Below are 17,114 nucleotides of genomic sequence, written 5' to 3' on the forward strand. Positions count from 1 at the left end.
TGTACCTCTTTGATAGTTCACTTGCCAAGCACACCCCAGGTCCCATCCCTAAGGCTAAGATGTTTTTAAAGGAGAAGTAGTTTTTCTCAGACTTTACTAGTTAGATGAACTTATTATAACAGTTTCTACACCACACAAATATATACTATATATGCATATACAGAGATTCCAGCCCCTAAGCCTTGCTCTTGGAAAGACTAATGGAAACTTGGTTTCGTATCATTTGTTGTTGAACCTGGAAATCTGTAGAGAGGGGGAGAGAAGAACATTCGTGCCAACTATCTGCTTGTGTGTCATCCCAACTTCAAAGCTAGAAAAGATCGCATTATAGCTCTAAACAGTTAACGTCCAGCACAACAGCTGATACTTACAGCACCTATTAGCAGGTGACTCACCTAGGACTGAGTCTAGCAATTCATAGAAATTGTTTTAAATCAAGAGTCTCCTTTTAAAACAGCACAGAATCTCCACTGTGCCTCCGAGGAACAGAAAACGCTTTACCGTGATAATACCAAAAGTATACCCTTTAATGGTTACAGCTTTTATTTGCCTCGGCAGAGTTCTAAGCACCATTAAAATAACAGCATTTTCTCCCTTTAAAATTGAATCCAGTTGGGCCAACAAGACAGCTCAACAGGTAAGGACACTTGCTGCCTAGCCTAATGATATAAATTCAGTTGCCAGAACCTACATGGTAAAAGGAAAGAACCAACCCCAGTTATAGTGTCATCTCCATAACATGCCTGTACGCGCGCACACACACACATATAAATCTATTCCAAAAATTTAAAGTCCAGTGGTTCAGACATTAGCTGACATGGCATATTAACAAGGTCAGTTTGGATTTTCATCTACAGGGATCGTTACTGGCAAGTTGGTAGAATGGTTCTGAAATTAACATTTTGCATTATCTTGTTCATGTCTTAATCTAATTATCTGGATGCTTAGAGGTGGTGGTGGTTGTGATGATGGTAGTAGCAGTGGTTGTTACAAGATCTTGTGTTGTCCAGGGCAACCTCACACTATCTAGGTAATTTGAGCTGACCTCACACTCCTGCTCCTACCGCCTCTGCCTACAGAGTGCGGGAAACACAAGTGCCAGCCACCGCCACCACCTCCAATTGAAAGCTCTTCATTGCCATCACTTCAAACTGGAAACTTTGATTTCTTTTTTTTCTCGCTGAAATTGCTTACATTTATATACTATGGCGTGACATTGTGGATGGTGGTCTTGTTGTTAATAGTGTTAAATAATATTTATTGCTTGCTTTAAACACACAGAACCCTGAGTCTTAATCCAGGTGTTTAGTTAGTAGTGTCGCATTGGCCAGCTTCTTTGGTATAGCTGGAGAATACGGAGGACACCACATGTCTGCCTCCTCTATTCTCCCCACCCTGCAAGCTTAAGTTCCAATGGCCCTTTCTCACCGTCAACCCCGTTTCTGAAATTCTATGCAGCCTGCGTTCATTAATCCTTTTCAGTCTCGTAACATTTTTATCAGTCCTTTCTCCTAAAATATTAGGAATATTAAAAACATCCTTAATTTTGGGATATTTTTTAATGTGTCACTCCTAATAGTCTTTTTTTAAATTGTGTTCAAAAACTACACATCATAAAATTAAACACTCAAAAGTTACCCAGTGGACAATCATATTATTTGTATGTAGCCAAACTAAAGAACATTTCTGTGGAAAACCTGAACTCCTATGCCATTAATCTCTCCCATTTCTCCCTAGCCCCACCCCATCATGGGTTTTTTTCACAGCCTTTTTAAAAAATGTACAAGTCGGGGCTGGCAAGATGACTCAGCAGTTAGGCACACTGACTGCTCTTCCGAAGGTCCTGAGTTCAAATCCCAGCAACCACATAGTGGCTCACAACCACCCATAATGAGATCTGACGCCCTCTTCTGGTGCGTCTGAAGACAGCTACAGTGTACTTATGCATAATAATAAATAAATCTTTGGGCATGACCAAGCAAAGTTGACCTGAGTGAGTAGGGTAACCAGAGAAACTGGAGCAAGCAGAGGTCCTAAAAATTCAATCCCCAACAACCAAATGAAGGCTCACAACCATCTGTACATAGACTCATATACATAAAATAAATAAATCTTTAAAAAATGTACGAGTTACTTCTGAACCCCTCTTTTACAACGGATTTATAGTTATTGTCACTTTGCTCACCCAATAAAGCTTTATCTTCTTACAGTTCGAGCATGCAAAAAGATTTAGAATCGCAAAGCCCTTGTCCGTATAATGGAGATTGTCCATATAATCCTTGTTACTAAGTGGAGGATATTTTGTCCTAGGATTTCTTCCAATGAAAGTAAGCTTTTATTCTGAGAACTGGGGGGGACTCGTGGCCATTTTGTGCTTGCTTATTTGTTCAAGATTTGAAGCTGCGGTTGCCAGGAAAAGCAGGCTTAAATATTAGACTTCATGTGGCTCTTTCCAATGGACACCAGAGGTTCATTTTCTTCTGACACATAACATGTATCACATTGGATGTTTTCCTAGAACCTGACAGTATTAATATTTATTAAATAATTTCAAAATGTTTTGCTTAATGCAATATGAAACTGTTTGGCATGAAACAACTATTATGGGAATAATATATTTGGGTATAAAATAATATGAGTAAAATAAAAATGCACTTTGTGACAATAAAGTCTCAAATATTGTTTCCAGAAACCTTGGCCATAAGACCACTCAATGCAAGATTTTTCTTTTTCCATCAGGGGCAATTTTTTTCCATTAAATTAAGTAGATTTAACTAAGGAGGTGTGGTATATCTGGCTGGTTCTGTAGCAGACCAAGCAATTCTCTTTCTTTTCAGCACTCCTCTTGCTATTTAAAATCTCTCTTCATTGTGTATTATTAGCAGACCTAAATCACAGCGCTCCATTCAGTGCCCTCACTCTCCCAAGCTCAGGCTGCCAACATCACAATTTAGCCGGTTCTCCATTTGCCATCTCTGATAGAAGATTAGCACTAATATTGTACAAGTAGGAACCTGTAGAAAGCACCGAGTTTCAGCCTGGAAAGTCCCCAGGTTCTGAGCGTTCATTTTAAAAATCATTTACCTTTTATATAATTTATAATCCTGAATTGATTTAGAATATAGACTGCCTGTGGCACTTATGGTAACTAATGCTAGTTTGAATTCATTGTCCAACTTTTTTAAAAGGCTCTAACTTAGGTTTGAAGATATAACAGCCTATGGTTCAAGAAGTTCCTTTCACTAAGGTATTCGCATCTGATGTGAGACTTATTCCATAGAACCCACATGCTATGTGATAGAGACTTTTACATTTTATATAGAAAAGATTAATCTTGGGTAAACACAGAACTTGATTCTCTACACTTTCAATAATTAATTTCAATAATTCTAAATGACAAGTTAATTTTTTACACAGTAAATTTGGTACACAGCATAGCTTTAAACCAAACTGCATATAATGCTAAATTACTTGCTGTATTTATAATATACTTAAGAAAACCAAAGAATTTTAGGTGTTTATTACTCGGACTATTATTTGAAGTCTTTGTGGAGTTTGAGTGAGTCCTAGTCTTGCCTTTGGCCTGAGGCGCAACAATGCTATTATATACATGGCAGGGCATCAATGTTGAGGAACCTCGTCTTGGTTTCTAGCAGATGGTTTTCTGGGCCTAGGAGGAGGCTTTTAGCTCTGAGGATGCTATTCATCTCACTCAGCCCTTGTGGGGATTGGGTCAGGTGAGGTGAGCTCTGGACCCTTCTCATGGCTTTATCCCTGGAGCCAGTCAAACTTCTTAGCTATCTTCAACTTCCTTCTCTGGCCTTCATCTTCTGCAGCTGCTCTTGCTGTGTCTGTCATTTATTGACCATTCTGTCCTTAGCATTCTCCATATGTAGTTACGGCTCTTTTACAGTTTTACTTCTAATTTGTCTAGTCCCCATGATTAACCTCATGTGTGTGTGTGTGTGTGTGCGTGTGTGTGTGTGTGTGTGTGTGTGTGTGTGTGTACACGTGCATGCGCTAACACAGAAATTAATGATCCTATGTAAGTTTTAACTAGACAAAAGCTTTAAGCAGGCAGTTCTTAGAGTCTGATGAGATTTTTAGACATGTGACCTAAATCTTGGTTAAGGATACATCAAACTTGGTTTCCCATAGGAAAACTCTTACCTCCTTGACTGGAACATAACTTAAAGGCCTCTCTCTTCCTCCTCTGTATTCCCTCCACACCCTGCCCTGTACTGATTGCAAAAATCATCTCTCTTCACTTCATCACTGCTGTTCTCCTCCTGTTCCTTTTCTGCCTTGGAAATCACAGTACTTAACAGAATTTTAAATGGTGACAAGCAATAATGAAAGTGATCATTGGAAGCCTGCTAGGGATGCTATGTCATTTTTGTTGCAAAGATGCTGCAGAAATTAAGGTGCAATGTGTGGTGGGGTCTTCTGTTTTCTAAACATCCTAAATTTTACTTAAAGACATTTTTGTGCCATGCCTAATGTTACTTGGCTCTAAATACCTTTTGGAGCCTAATCAAACTTGTATTTCCCTTCAACAGCTATTTCTTTTATCTGCCATGTTCCAGGCAGTGTGTTCATACCTATGAGAAAGAAGAGTGACGCTATCATAATTGGCTGTATTTTACATTTAGCAATTGATCTTTTAAATATGATTTTTTTTTACATTCTGTCAGTGCACTAAATATATTTCACTCATGCAAACAGAGAAATACAACAGTACTATTTTAGACAGTCATTTTGTCTTCATCATTCCAAAGCTCTCTTGCTGTCCAGGAATGAAATTAGCAATCTGTTCCATCTCATGCCTAGAGTGCTCAAGTGGCACTGAGTTCCTGAGCAGCAGGCATGAGTGATAACTGTGCATCCCCATGAAGACACATCATCTAATTCTACCATGGTTTCTGTAGCTGGATGGCATGGCATGGGGACATGTATTACATATTTGCTCTCCCCGCCTTGGGCTTTTGTAGTCTGTCTGACTTGAGCCTTAGCTCACTCATTGTATAGTCCCCAATCGCTTTCCACATAAAAGAATTTACAAACAGCTACCAGCGCTCTTTACTGTAGTGACTGTCACTGATGAGTCCAGTAGAATAGGCCTGATTCTGTTCAGGTCATGTGAGGCAGCAGACACCCTAGTTCTCACATAGGAACATTGCACTGCACGCCACTCGGGCATACATTGAATTATCTGTGGTAAAAGAAACTGGTGTATCCTGAACATTTTCCTGTGACTGTTCATTAATTATTATTTTCTAATTGAGTTAAAGACTGAAACTTTACATTTTAAGTTATGTAGAACTTGAAATCATTTTCCAAGTTCTTTCACATGCTCAACCTCATTTTGTCCTGATTTAAGTTAATGCTAGCCCCTCTTAGAGATACAAAAGTGAGGCCCTGGCAGGTGCCATGATTTGCCGTAATCACTAGCCTACCTAATAATGGAATAGCAAGGCATTAATGAGCCCACTGATGAGCAAAGCCTTCATTCTGACACATTTTAAGTAGCAGCCTTGAAAATTAAAGTTGGTCAGTTTGAACGTTTTTATAGTTAAAGGACTTGTAAGACTGCATTCTGGGCAGATGTGGTGGAACGGGCCAATAACCCCAGCATTTCTGAGTTGGAGGCAGGGTGACACAAGTTCATGGCCAGCCTAGACTACATGAAATTCTATTTAAAAAGAGAGAGAGAGAGAGAGAGAGAAAAGAAAAAAAAAAAGAAAAGCAAGCATTGTAGGTACCTCCTTGCTTTCACATAATTTTTAGGCTCAAGTCTGGTAGTCTTGTCAATACCCAGATATCTTCACTGGATTCTGAATGTCAACACTGCAGCCTAGCTGCTCTCCTTCAAACAGGCATTACTCTCCCTGCCTGAGCAGCCTAATCCCTTGTGCCCCTGTTACCTCCTATTAGTGCACCTGCATTGTGGGTTTAACTACATCATTTGCATAGTAGGCCTGATAAATCAACTAATGAGTTTTTTCCCTGATGTTCACTTTTTGTATTCATCTAGTTTATTGGTTTTTAATACAATATTTTATTCTTTAAGAACTTCATGAATACCATGAACCTATGCACAAGAGATTGATGAGTGACTACATAATAAGCTGAAGGAGACTGTTCTGAAGATCTGTTTGAAGGCAGTGTGAGTTTCTTACCTAACTAACTCAAGAACCCATGCCTCTATCCCCCTCCTGAGGGTTCACAGTGAACAAGAGCGAAGAGTCCAGAGAGCCGCATTACCTTCAGTCGCACACCCAAATTCAATGACATTCATTACATCATCTCTGTTAGAGCAAGAACTCAACACGTATTAGAAATATCTCCACTTCACTAGGAATAATAACACTGTGATCAAAGCTTTAAGTAGGAAATTCCACAAAATAAGTAACCCTATCCTTGGTGTTCCTAGGTTACCAGATTTGTAGCATTGCTGAGGAATTCACCATCTTAATTTCTGAATTTTACATGCAAATGGGGTTATTCTGACCTTATATTTATGGCCATAAAAAGTTCGGGTGCAAATTGGCCTAATCTGTAAGAATTATCATATATTTATAAATTATCATATATTTAAATAAGATATGTATAAATTGCATTTTAAAATGTTCCATATGACTAGGCTTATCAAGGAAGAGCTTAATAGAAGTTCCACAACTACCTTTTACTATGAAAAGAATAAAACTAGAATCTTTATAATCAACTTCTTCCACTCCCTTATTCCACAGCAATGATTTTAATGATATTTCTAGGTTCTGGGTCCCCCTAAATTCTCAACCACTAGTACAGCGTAGTAACTAGCTTGGTGTCAGCTAGTCCTGGATTGAAGTCCAGATTCTATCAGATGCATATCAAAGGCATTTAATGTAACTTTACAGTGTTCTGAAAGGTATTCATTCAACATCCAGTTTGTACCTGCTGATCACCCACTATTTTCTACGCCATCTTCTGTCTCCAGGGCCTTGAGTCAATTCCAGAGCAAAGGGTCCACTGTGAACCAGTTGCTGCTTAAGAAAATTAAACATTCTAAGATATATGAAGCCGTAGCAAAATACCTGTCACATAAGAAATGTTAACAACATTATTAAACTTTCCAACTTGTAATCCTGGAAGTGTCGTGTTGTTGGCACACGGACATGAATGTGTAATGAAATTTGCTTGGACAGAAAACCAAAGGCACTAACTGTGTAAGAAAAATGTACATGAGACTCCAACAGAAATCAGATTATCTGTTCATCCAAAGACATGATTAAGAAATGAATAAAATTATGATTAAGAAATTAAAAAAACATTCCCATCTTTCAGAAGCTTAGGTAGGTCACATGAGTTGAAGACCAGTTGGCCGTGCACTAAAAGAACGGCTACTTCTGTTTCTTCATCCTGGCATGCATGGATAGCCGTAATGACTCGAGAACCTAATATCTGCATATGCCCTCAACTCTGATTCATTCTGAAGGACTCTCCTGTCCCTTCCTAAACAGGGAAAAACCTCAAAGATGTCTTGTAGTTTCTTCAAAAACCACCTACTGCTCACTTCAGAACTGCACAAGATCCTGTAGAGCGGTTTCTCTACAGCCGGTGTTGAACTTCTGCTTCGGAGGCAGTGGGAGCATATGTTGATTTAAGATCCTGCTGGGTGTTTTCTCAGCACTGGCTGAATTTTTCTCATCCCTTTATTCTAAAATTGAAACCATCATTACAAGTCTGTGTACTGACAAATGTCTGTAATCTCAGGACTGCCAGTTCAGCTAAGGCACAAAGTGAGTTCAGGACCAGCCTTGGCTAATAAGAGCCTACCCCAAAATAAAGCAAACAAACAAAAAGATTACGATTAGGTGTGGGACTCATTTCAAGTCCTTTAAAGGAAGAAACGTAAACTCCTGGGTCTCGGGATGTAAGGGGCTGCTACAGTTTGGGCCCCAGGGATCTTCATAGAGCGAGCGCTGTCAGCGTGTGAGCTTGGTGACGCCCTCCCCCTTGGGTATCCGAACTGTATATTTTCTCCTTTTAGCTCACACAGGAGCTCTGTTTTCTTCTGACCCTCAGAGACTTACAAAACTACCAGGAATGTTGACCTGACTGTCACCTGACTGTCACTGTGTTGACTGCTCTCGCGTGTCCCTTGTTTCCTCTGAGAGGTGCACAGGAACCATTAGGGTAATTGAACAGTTACAGGGAAACTATAGCTGAGAGCCTGTGTTATCTTATTAATTTATTGTTTATTAGTAGTATATCAATTTACGTTTATGCAGTTTTCTATTAACAGACATGGTACTAATTATAGGTTACAAGAGTCAGCCTTCTTTTGTTCTTGATGCAGACTAATTAAGTATGTGCCTACACTTTCATTATTAATAAATCTAAATTTGTAATGTAGAGTAAGAAACCACTTTTCAAGGTAAGGAATGGCAATTTTAGGAGAAGTAGGTCACTCATTTCCTTTTCCGAATACCTTGCTATGGCCCTCACTGCCCGGGACGCTATGTGTTCATAGTTCTCCCACTACTCCCAGGTGGACGCGATTGTGAACATCCCCATCCTATTTTAGACACCTTTGTATGACACATAGTTCCATGGGACAGCATATGCCTTTGATAGGTTGTAATTGAAATTAACAAAAGGAATAAATTGGGAAAATGATTGACTTTTGATTACAGTTTTAACTTTACAGATGAATACTTGGCATTGCTTATGAGGAAGTTCTGTTCAGTACATTAGCATTTTCTTCTCAGAACCAACAGAATCTTTTTTTATTTCTAGAATGACCATAAAGAGTAATAAGGTTACTTCTGTAGGAAAACTAAGCATCCATTAGATATCTGACTCAGAAAGTAACCTCTTTAAAACCGATGAACACGGCAAATAATAATGGTGAGGTAATCATAAATTAGGACCCACAATGGCATCCCTAGGCTTTTAACATGGAATGCTATGTACATATTTCACTGTACCAAGCAGCATAAGATAAAATCCCATTTCCCTCCCACCTGCTTGTGCTGAGTCTCTCTTTTCTGAGCTGGCTGTAGTAGTCCCTTTAGAGTATCAGTCCTGGGTTCCATTCCAGAGTACGTTAGTCTCTGTGGGAGAGTTTGAAAGGGAACGTTTTTGAAGAGAATAAAGCTGCCTACCTTCTGATGCTTCTGAAGGAAGATTTAGATGTCTGTCACTGTTCTGCTTTTCAATTTATGATTAAAACACCATTTCCGTGGTGTCAGTCTCAGTGACCATGGAGACAAGGAACATTGCCATTACCCAAAGAGTCCCTGTATTCCCATAAATCACAACATCCCACACCTTCTTTCCCAATCCCCAGAAGCAGCGTGGATCTGCTTGCCACGTGGCTGTGTGCTCTAGGATTTTATCTCACTGAACATGTATCTATTTTCATTTTGGCTTCTTTGGTCTGTCTGTATGTTAAATCGTCCATGTTGTTGAGCTGCGCAGCAGGTTTTCTTTTTATGGCTGATAAAACAGTCTTCTTAAAACAGATCTGAACTGTGCGTCCGAGGTGATGAACAACTTCACAGCAAACCTGGTGAGAAAATGCTCTCCAGCATTAAGTGAGACGGTACCCGTGACTCTTAGACATATCTCCCACTGTAACTGGGGCCGTGTGGATCAGGCAGGACTGTTTGGGACACTTGAGTTTTTCCACAGTAAACAGAGGACTCGTGAGAAGCCATCAGCCACCACAGTGGCCTTCAAACTGGTTCTTCCCCTCATAGTAATGCTGTGATTTCACAGAGTGAGCGTTCACAATAATTCCAGGTGAGGGAACACTCATTGTAGAGCCTGGTTTATCCAAACACCCTGGAGAGATGGACCTGGTGCGGCATACCTGCAACCCTAGCACTTGAGAGGCTGAGGAAGGAGAACACAGGTTCAAGGCTGTCCTGGGCCTAACTTTGTCTTTTAAAGAAAAGCAGTAGATCTAATAATACTTCCATTGTTTGCCGAGTTGGTGATACCTTGGTAGCTATTGTGTTCTCTAGATGATGTAATGGGGACCTAATGAACTCAATTTTATAGTTAGAAATTGAGTTTGACCTAGAATCCCAAGGAAAGGTTCTATCAATCCCAGGTGAGTGGGCACATCAAGACTGACATCTGGATTGCATCTGGCTGGTCTAGACATCCTAATGCTATCTGATTATTGCCATTCAGCTCTTGAGTCAGTGAAATTCTAGCAATAGCAGTGAGTTTGAACAGATCTTTACTGTGAATCTGAGGTGCTGTGTGCTACTCTTTATTGCAGAATACCTAAAGGGTAAAAGTCTTCATCGTTGGTTGTCTTGTGCAAGAGTTCTATCTGTGTCCTGTAAATAACTGAATTTGATGTTGCCCTGCATCCTCTCCTGCCTCCACCTTCAACACTAGGAACATGGGGATCACAGCATGCCATCACATGCCAATAGCATACACAGCAGCTACTCCATTGCCATTATGGGAGGGTGACACCTCATTTAATGTTTAAATAATTACTTGGCAATAAAAAGAAGCCATATAGCAACTTAATGCTAATATCAGATCGTGGGAAAAGATACCCAGTGAGATCAAAAGTAGCCTGAGTGATGTGAGAATACTAATAAAATGATTATTTTAATTTCCTAGCTCTCAATATCTATTTGAATTCTCCTTCCTTTTATGTCACTGCCCACCCACTAAGTACCCTACAATCCTTTGTTGCTTCTTCTTAGGTGGGTGTGTGTGTGTGTGTGTGTGTGTGTGTGTGTATCTGAAGGTGAGTATGCATGTCACAGTGCACATGTGGAGGTCAGAGGACAACCACATAGAGTCAGTGCATAGTCAGATCTCTCCATGTACCTTTAGGTGGGTTCTGGGCATCGAACCTCTGGTCCCCAGGCTTGCACATCAAGCACCTCTACCCAGTGAGCCATCTTGCCTGCCCTTCCCTACCTATTCAGACTCATTTTTCTCCTGGCTTCAGTCTGATCATTCCAAAAATACTGAAATGAAGCTTCTCTTTAATGTGACCTACTTTCATGTAGAATGTGGCCTGTGTTATATTTCTCAGTTTTAAAAGGCCAGCTCGATTTGAATTACCAAGAGAACCTTATTAGTATAATTTAACCTGTAAGGAAAACCTACAGAGCCATCATTATAAGCCTCAAGATTATATTCTCAATTCTAAAGACTGCTAACTTCTTTTGAGCAATATCTAAACAGTCCAGCATCATTCTAGTTGTAGTAGTTAATTTTAATTAACAGCCAATAATGTTTCTTGCCAGATGGAAAAATGAGGAATAGCCCCTATTCTCATTTGAATATGAGAAATGATCAGCTTAATGTGAGAAAGGTAAAGAGATCAGATCGATCGTGGGTTATGAGTTAGAGAATTACAAACTTCATTTCTTGGTGCATATATCCTGTTGAAGTATTTTTGAAAAGTCTCAGTATAAGATAGAGTTGACATTAAATACTTTTTTTCCTTGCATTTGCTTGCTCTGGAAAAAACACACCAGGTTTTTATGGGGCTAGAGGTGCTGGCTGGGAAGCTGAGCAGAGGCTTAGCCTGTGCAGGGCCCGAGGTTAAGTGCCAAGCACTCAGAAGAATCTGCTTCTCACGTCTCAGTTTTTAAATTCATTACATTTTTTGTTATTCCTTCTCGGTGAACATGGTGTCACTAAGAATGCCAGTTTTATATACATATGAAGTGACTGGAAGTTTAAAAACTCAAATCAAAAGTTAGTATCAAAAGCCACAGTCTTTCCACAGAAGGTATTTGAAACCACAACTCTGATTTTCACAAGAAATAACTGGCTGTCCTCTCTGTACAGTGGGAAATGGGGGAGCGACCTGTTCTTTAGCCAGTGAGCTCAGGGCGGGTTGTGGGAGCAGGGCAGTCTCCTAATTACTAATTTTATTGGCAAATAAAGTTGTGTCCACCCACTATTGGGACTTACATAGGATTCTTCAGGATTTAAAGTACTTTCTGTAAACCTGTTCCCAAAGAAAGTATAGTGATTGATTTAAAGACAATTTATTACTCAGAGCTGTGGGAGAGTTCTGAACCACCACACTTTTAGGGCTCGGCTTGCCTTTTTTTTTTTCTCTTGAAAATAAAATCAGTTTTAAGTGTCACCCAAATTCCCATTTTGTCAGTGGAAGAACCAGCTAGCACAATAAAGAATTTTAGAGCTGGAAAGGACCCTTGGCATCATCTAGTCTTACCTTAGAGGTCACTAGGTCCAAGGAAATCGCCCTCCCACCCACCCCAGTACTGGTTTTTCCTACTTTAACCACAGTCCTCAGATCCTAACTGCACGTATGTGTAACGGCTCACCATTCCTTCTGCTAGCCTCCATATTCATGCTGGTGGGCTGCAGCTGTGCAGCTGGCTTTTTGATTCACTGAGTCTGACTTAGTTTCAGGAAAGCATTGGCTGCCATAAGCAACAGCTTGGCTTTTAACTAGAACACCTGGCAGAGGTAAAGATACATAGAAAATGCTGTCACTGGTACTTTGGAAGATGCACATCAGTGGGCTATGTCATGGTGACTTCAGAATGAGTAGAGCTACTCTGTAATCAGGTAGTGATACCGCCTACCATACTGTAATGAGGCCAGCACAGTGCTTCATGGAGAGACTGCCAGGGGGAGTATAATGGAAAGGTTATTTGTCCATCTTCTCAGTCCTGTTTCTTATACATTAAATCAGCAGGTATTTCTTTTGCACACTCTGCTGGGTCTGACCACTGCAGCAGAATGGAAGCTCCTGTCTCGGGCCCCCAAAGATGATAAAAGATGCTTGGCCTAGAGCAACACCCTGTCACTGTCTACAGAGTAGAAAAGCTACACTCGGCTTGAATAAGTTTGTGCAGTTCAACAACCCACTTAATTAACGTAGCCAGCCTCATCTGGACACAGTGAGAAATACATGTTATAACTGTTGTGAGACATCTTACAAATAAGAGTTCCACAAATGTAACAGCTAGAGAAAAGACAAGTGAAGACGTAATACAGTAACAGTGGGGTATTAGATCAGCTAAATATAGTTGGATTATTATTTATAATAAGGAATTTCCGTGTCTGTAATTTTAAGAATTTCATGTATTTCAGTGATTTTTAAGTACTTCTCTAACAAATTTTAAGTGCTGAAACTATCAAAACCTAGTACTGAACAAAACTGTAGGATTTGTAGATCGATACTTATCTATTCTGTGATTGACCTGTCAGCATATTGGGAGGAGGAAGAATATTACCAATGATTTATCATGCATGGTCCTTTCTGATTTGACTATATTTTTGATGTCTATTTTCTCATAAAACTACCATATCACTTTCGGTCTCAAGCTCTAGCCAGAAAAGATGAAAGGCTTATATAACGAGGCATTTTTCCAGACACCTTTACTGTCAGTCTTAGAGAGTAAAACAGGCAGTTCTCAACCTGTGGGTCTCAACCCCTTTGGGGGGGTCACATATGAGATATTTATGTTACAATTCAAAACAGTATCAAAATTGCCGTTATGAAGTAGCAACAGAATGCTTTTATGGTTGTGGGATCATCACAACATGGTATCACCACAGTGGTATGAAAAGACCATAGCATTAGGAAGGTTGAGAACCACCGCAGTAGAAGGAGACTCTTAAACTGTAGGGAAAGGAAGTGATCCTTTCAAAGAGCCATCTCCTGTTCTGTGATGATGAACTAATCCCAGTTTTAGCTGGAGGACTTTCATGTTTCAGACAGCCTTCTCACGGCACTCTGCCAGGTCAGCCCCTGGCATAAGAGAACCAGACACTCTGCACTCCACATGACTGACTGACAGTCTCACTCTCCCCTGAATGACATAGTTTTCATCTCAGTTTTCAAAGCAGCAACTTCAGTTTTATTACACTTAGAAAGAGTAGACATACTCAAAATGTAAATGTGTGTGCATGGCAGTTCTTTGAACTATAAAATAATACAGTTATTACATGGTAAAGAGCCATCTTTAACTCTTACCTGATGACATGGGAATTCAACAATATGGGAAGCGTCCATTCCATTCTTTGCTTTGTTCTATATTTTGGTGCTTTGGTCTCCATTGTCCTTTTATCCTTGTATTTCTTCTAAAAGTAACTACTACAACACATCCCCCCTTAGTCTTTCTATTAAAATAAAAGAGGTAGGATCTTGTAAGATCAATATCACACATTTCTTGCTGCACTGCATAATAAGAGTGAGCAGTTAAGATGGGAAACCTTAGTATTTAGTACTGTTTTCCAAACTTGGTTATCAGATCATTAAGTTGCTTCCATGATTGAAGAGAGTAAGTATACTATATAGTCAAATAGACCAAAAATAATAATAATAATAATAACAGTAGCTAAGCCGGTCTGTTTTTTAAAGCCTAAGACTTGCGAGCACCGCATGGCAGCATTGCTAACTTTTGCTTGAACGAGCTCTCCTGGGACCGTCAGGTCTGTGGACTGTTTTCACTATGCTTGGACGTGAATCCTCAAAGACACAGGCTCTCAGCAGCTACCACTTAGCAAACGCTATGCTGGTGTTTTGGCAACTATAGTTCATCTTCCTGATTATATTTGTGACGTTCGTGGGACTGTACTAGTACACAGAAGATGGACCTATATACCTAGTTAGGGTTTGAAACAGTAGAATTGTGTGCATCTTAGAAAAATATATGGTAACTCGTGGCACTTTGAAAAAAGGAATGTGCAATTATAATGGTTTATACCACTTTGACTTTTTTTAACCCTAAAAGTACTCTTACTAGGCTTTAGAGTCAAAACCAAACCCAATGCTAAAACTAGCATTGTTCCTCCCGTTGACCCTGTTTGATTGGTGATGTGGAATGTTTCATACTGATCATTCCCCCACTGAATTTTCTTATGTCCTGACCTCGACACCTTCAAAGAATGCTTCCAGTGAACCCAGTGATGGTCAGGAAAAACCATGGCCGTTCACTCTTGCACTGATTTAAATATAAACAATTTTCTTGTCAAAATATTTTTTAAGAAAATATTCAAACATTTTAAGTAGTGTTTATTCATTTAAAATAGTTTGGTATATATCTAGATAGTCACAATTTTTCCTAAAATCTAGGGGGTTTTCCCTCACACAAGTAAGTATATATAATTGTACCTAAAACACACCCATACCCCCCCCAAGGCAAATAAGATATATAGTAAATGGATTTCTGTATGGGTATGACTCCCACATAGATAAACTTCTGTTCAGTCACAGGCATTTTCCTGTGCTATGCCAGTGTGTTGTGAGCACAGTGGGTAGAAATGTTAACATTAGAAGTTGGCATCAATACAAATTCCACATAAACTTACTGCGATAGAAGTCATCTATCTGCCTGTAACTGAATAATTTACTGTTGGTTTTCTCCAGCCTTCCCTGCTTAAGGCTGCACAATCATTTTCAATGAAGGAAAATAGAATCTATGAACGAAGAAGTTTTTGTTTTTGTTTTTTTAAATGGCCCCATTTGGCACACTTTTAAAAATCTGTTGAGGTTTTTCTTTTTTTTTTTTTTTGAAGTTCATTGGTCGCTTACAACTTCTGAGTCTTACATATAAATCACAGCATTTAAAAATCACACATTTCCCCTGCCCTTCAAAATGTATTCAGAATTGATGCAGACTCATAACTTGTAACTTCTAATGATTAAAACTTGCCATATATACTGAAAGGTTAAATGACATAAGAGCTACAAACGATTGGTAATTAATAATGTAACCCCACAGACTATCAAACTTCTGATAGTTCTGGGTTTCTTGCAAAGCCTTAAAATATTAAAAGAAAAAATTACCTAAAAAGAGAAGGCACTTTATTATCTGGAGCTAACTATTTATCTGTGTAGAATTTGTCTAAAAAAAAAAAATCCCTTAAAGTATTCTTTATCCTTTTATAAATGTATCCTATTATACATTTTTCTAAAGCCACGTAGAATGTAAAGTGATAAAGTAAACTATTTTAATTTAACAGAAAATTGTGTTACATAGTATAAAAATGAATAATACAGAAATGAAAATAGAAAAAAAAGTATATGTGATAATGGTAAAAAGCGTCTAAGTTAACATGTAATCATTTGAAATTACCATGTAAAATTTAAAGACTCTCAGTGAAAAGAAAAAAATTTAGACAGCTTTTATTTGTTAGTTCTTATCTTTAATTATCTCTACTTTGTCTTGAAATGATTATCAAATGAGAGGGCAATCAGACCTTCCGCTAGCCTATCACACCTTGGTTTTGTTTCCTGAGCTCTGTTAATGAAACCATAAAGCTTAAGAAGCCGTTTTGTTTCTTCTTTTCTCCAGTCATCCAGACTTGGTGAATTATCAGATTTAACTCATTCCTGGAGATTTAATCATGCTGGTATATATATGCTCCCTCTTAGAGAAATCAGTAGTTGACTTATATAATGCATTTACTCAGCAGAAAAAAACATTATTTTTTTTTTTACCCTTGCATGTTGATCCTTAACATCTGCCAACATAAAAATGATAGGCTAATATTTTCCAATTTTGTTTGTGAGCAGTATTCCTAAACATTCTAAGAAAATGTTTCCCATGTTGTTATTTATTTTTAAGTCTCTACACTTTAGCCCTTTTTCTCTCTCTAGTTTTAAGTATTTTAATAAATGTAAATGTTTTCTAGACAGAGTCGTTATTTCATGATAAAGAAAAGAGTTGAGTTTATCAGACCTTTCCTTATTGAGGAAAGGCTAAAAACGAATGTTTTTGTTTTGTTTTGTTTTGTTTTTCTTTTTCTTTTTGTCAACTGTTTGGTTTCTATCTTTGTTTTCTTTTTAAAATAAGATATATTAACCCAAAGGTGTGTTGACGTCAAGGCATGAACAATCGTAAATGTAGATCTATTGAGTATTTTGTGATGCTGAATAACAGGCTTTTCTCAACCTCTGTGATGCTAAGTATTTTCCTTAGAACGTTTGTTTAATGTTAGATTGTTGTTCTGAAAGATGTTGGTCCTAGTGGGGTTTTTAAAAACTTGGAAAACAAACGCATGTATTACAAGTATAGCAATGAATTGTAACCTTACCATACAGTACTGATACTCTACTTTCAAACATGTTTCACTGTTAAATATAGACAACATAACGT

The 17,114-nt window shown here is 38.7% G+C and overlaps 1 protein-coding gene across 2 annotated transcripts in view; it reads left to right on the plus strand.

Annotated features, from left to right (window-relative positions):
• The window catches only part of Purg (purine rich element binding protein G), a 31,114-nt gene that overhangs the window by 12,707 nt on the left and 1,293 nt on the right, over positions 1-17,114 (plus strand). The window lies entirely within an intron of this gene.

This window comes from Mus caroli, chromosome 8 (genome assembly GCF_900094665.2).
Source record: "Mus caroli chromosome 8, CAROLI_EIJ_v1.1, whole genome shotgun sequence".
NCBI classification, from domain to species: Eukaryota; Metazoa; Chordata; class Mammalia; order Rodentia; family Muridae; genus Mus; species Mus caroli.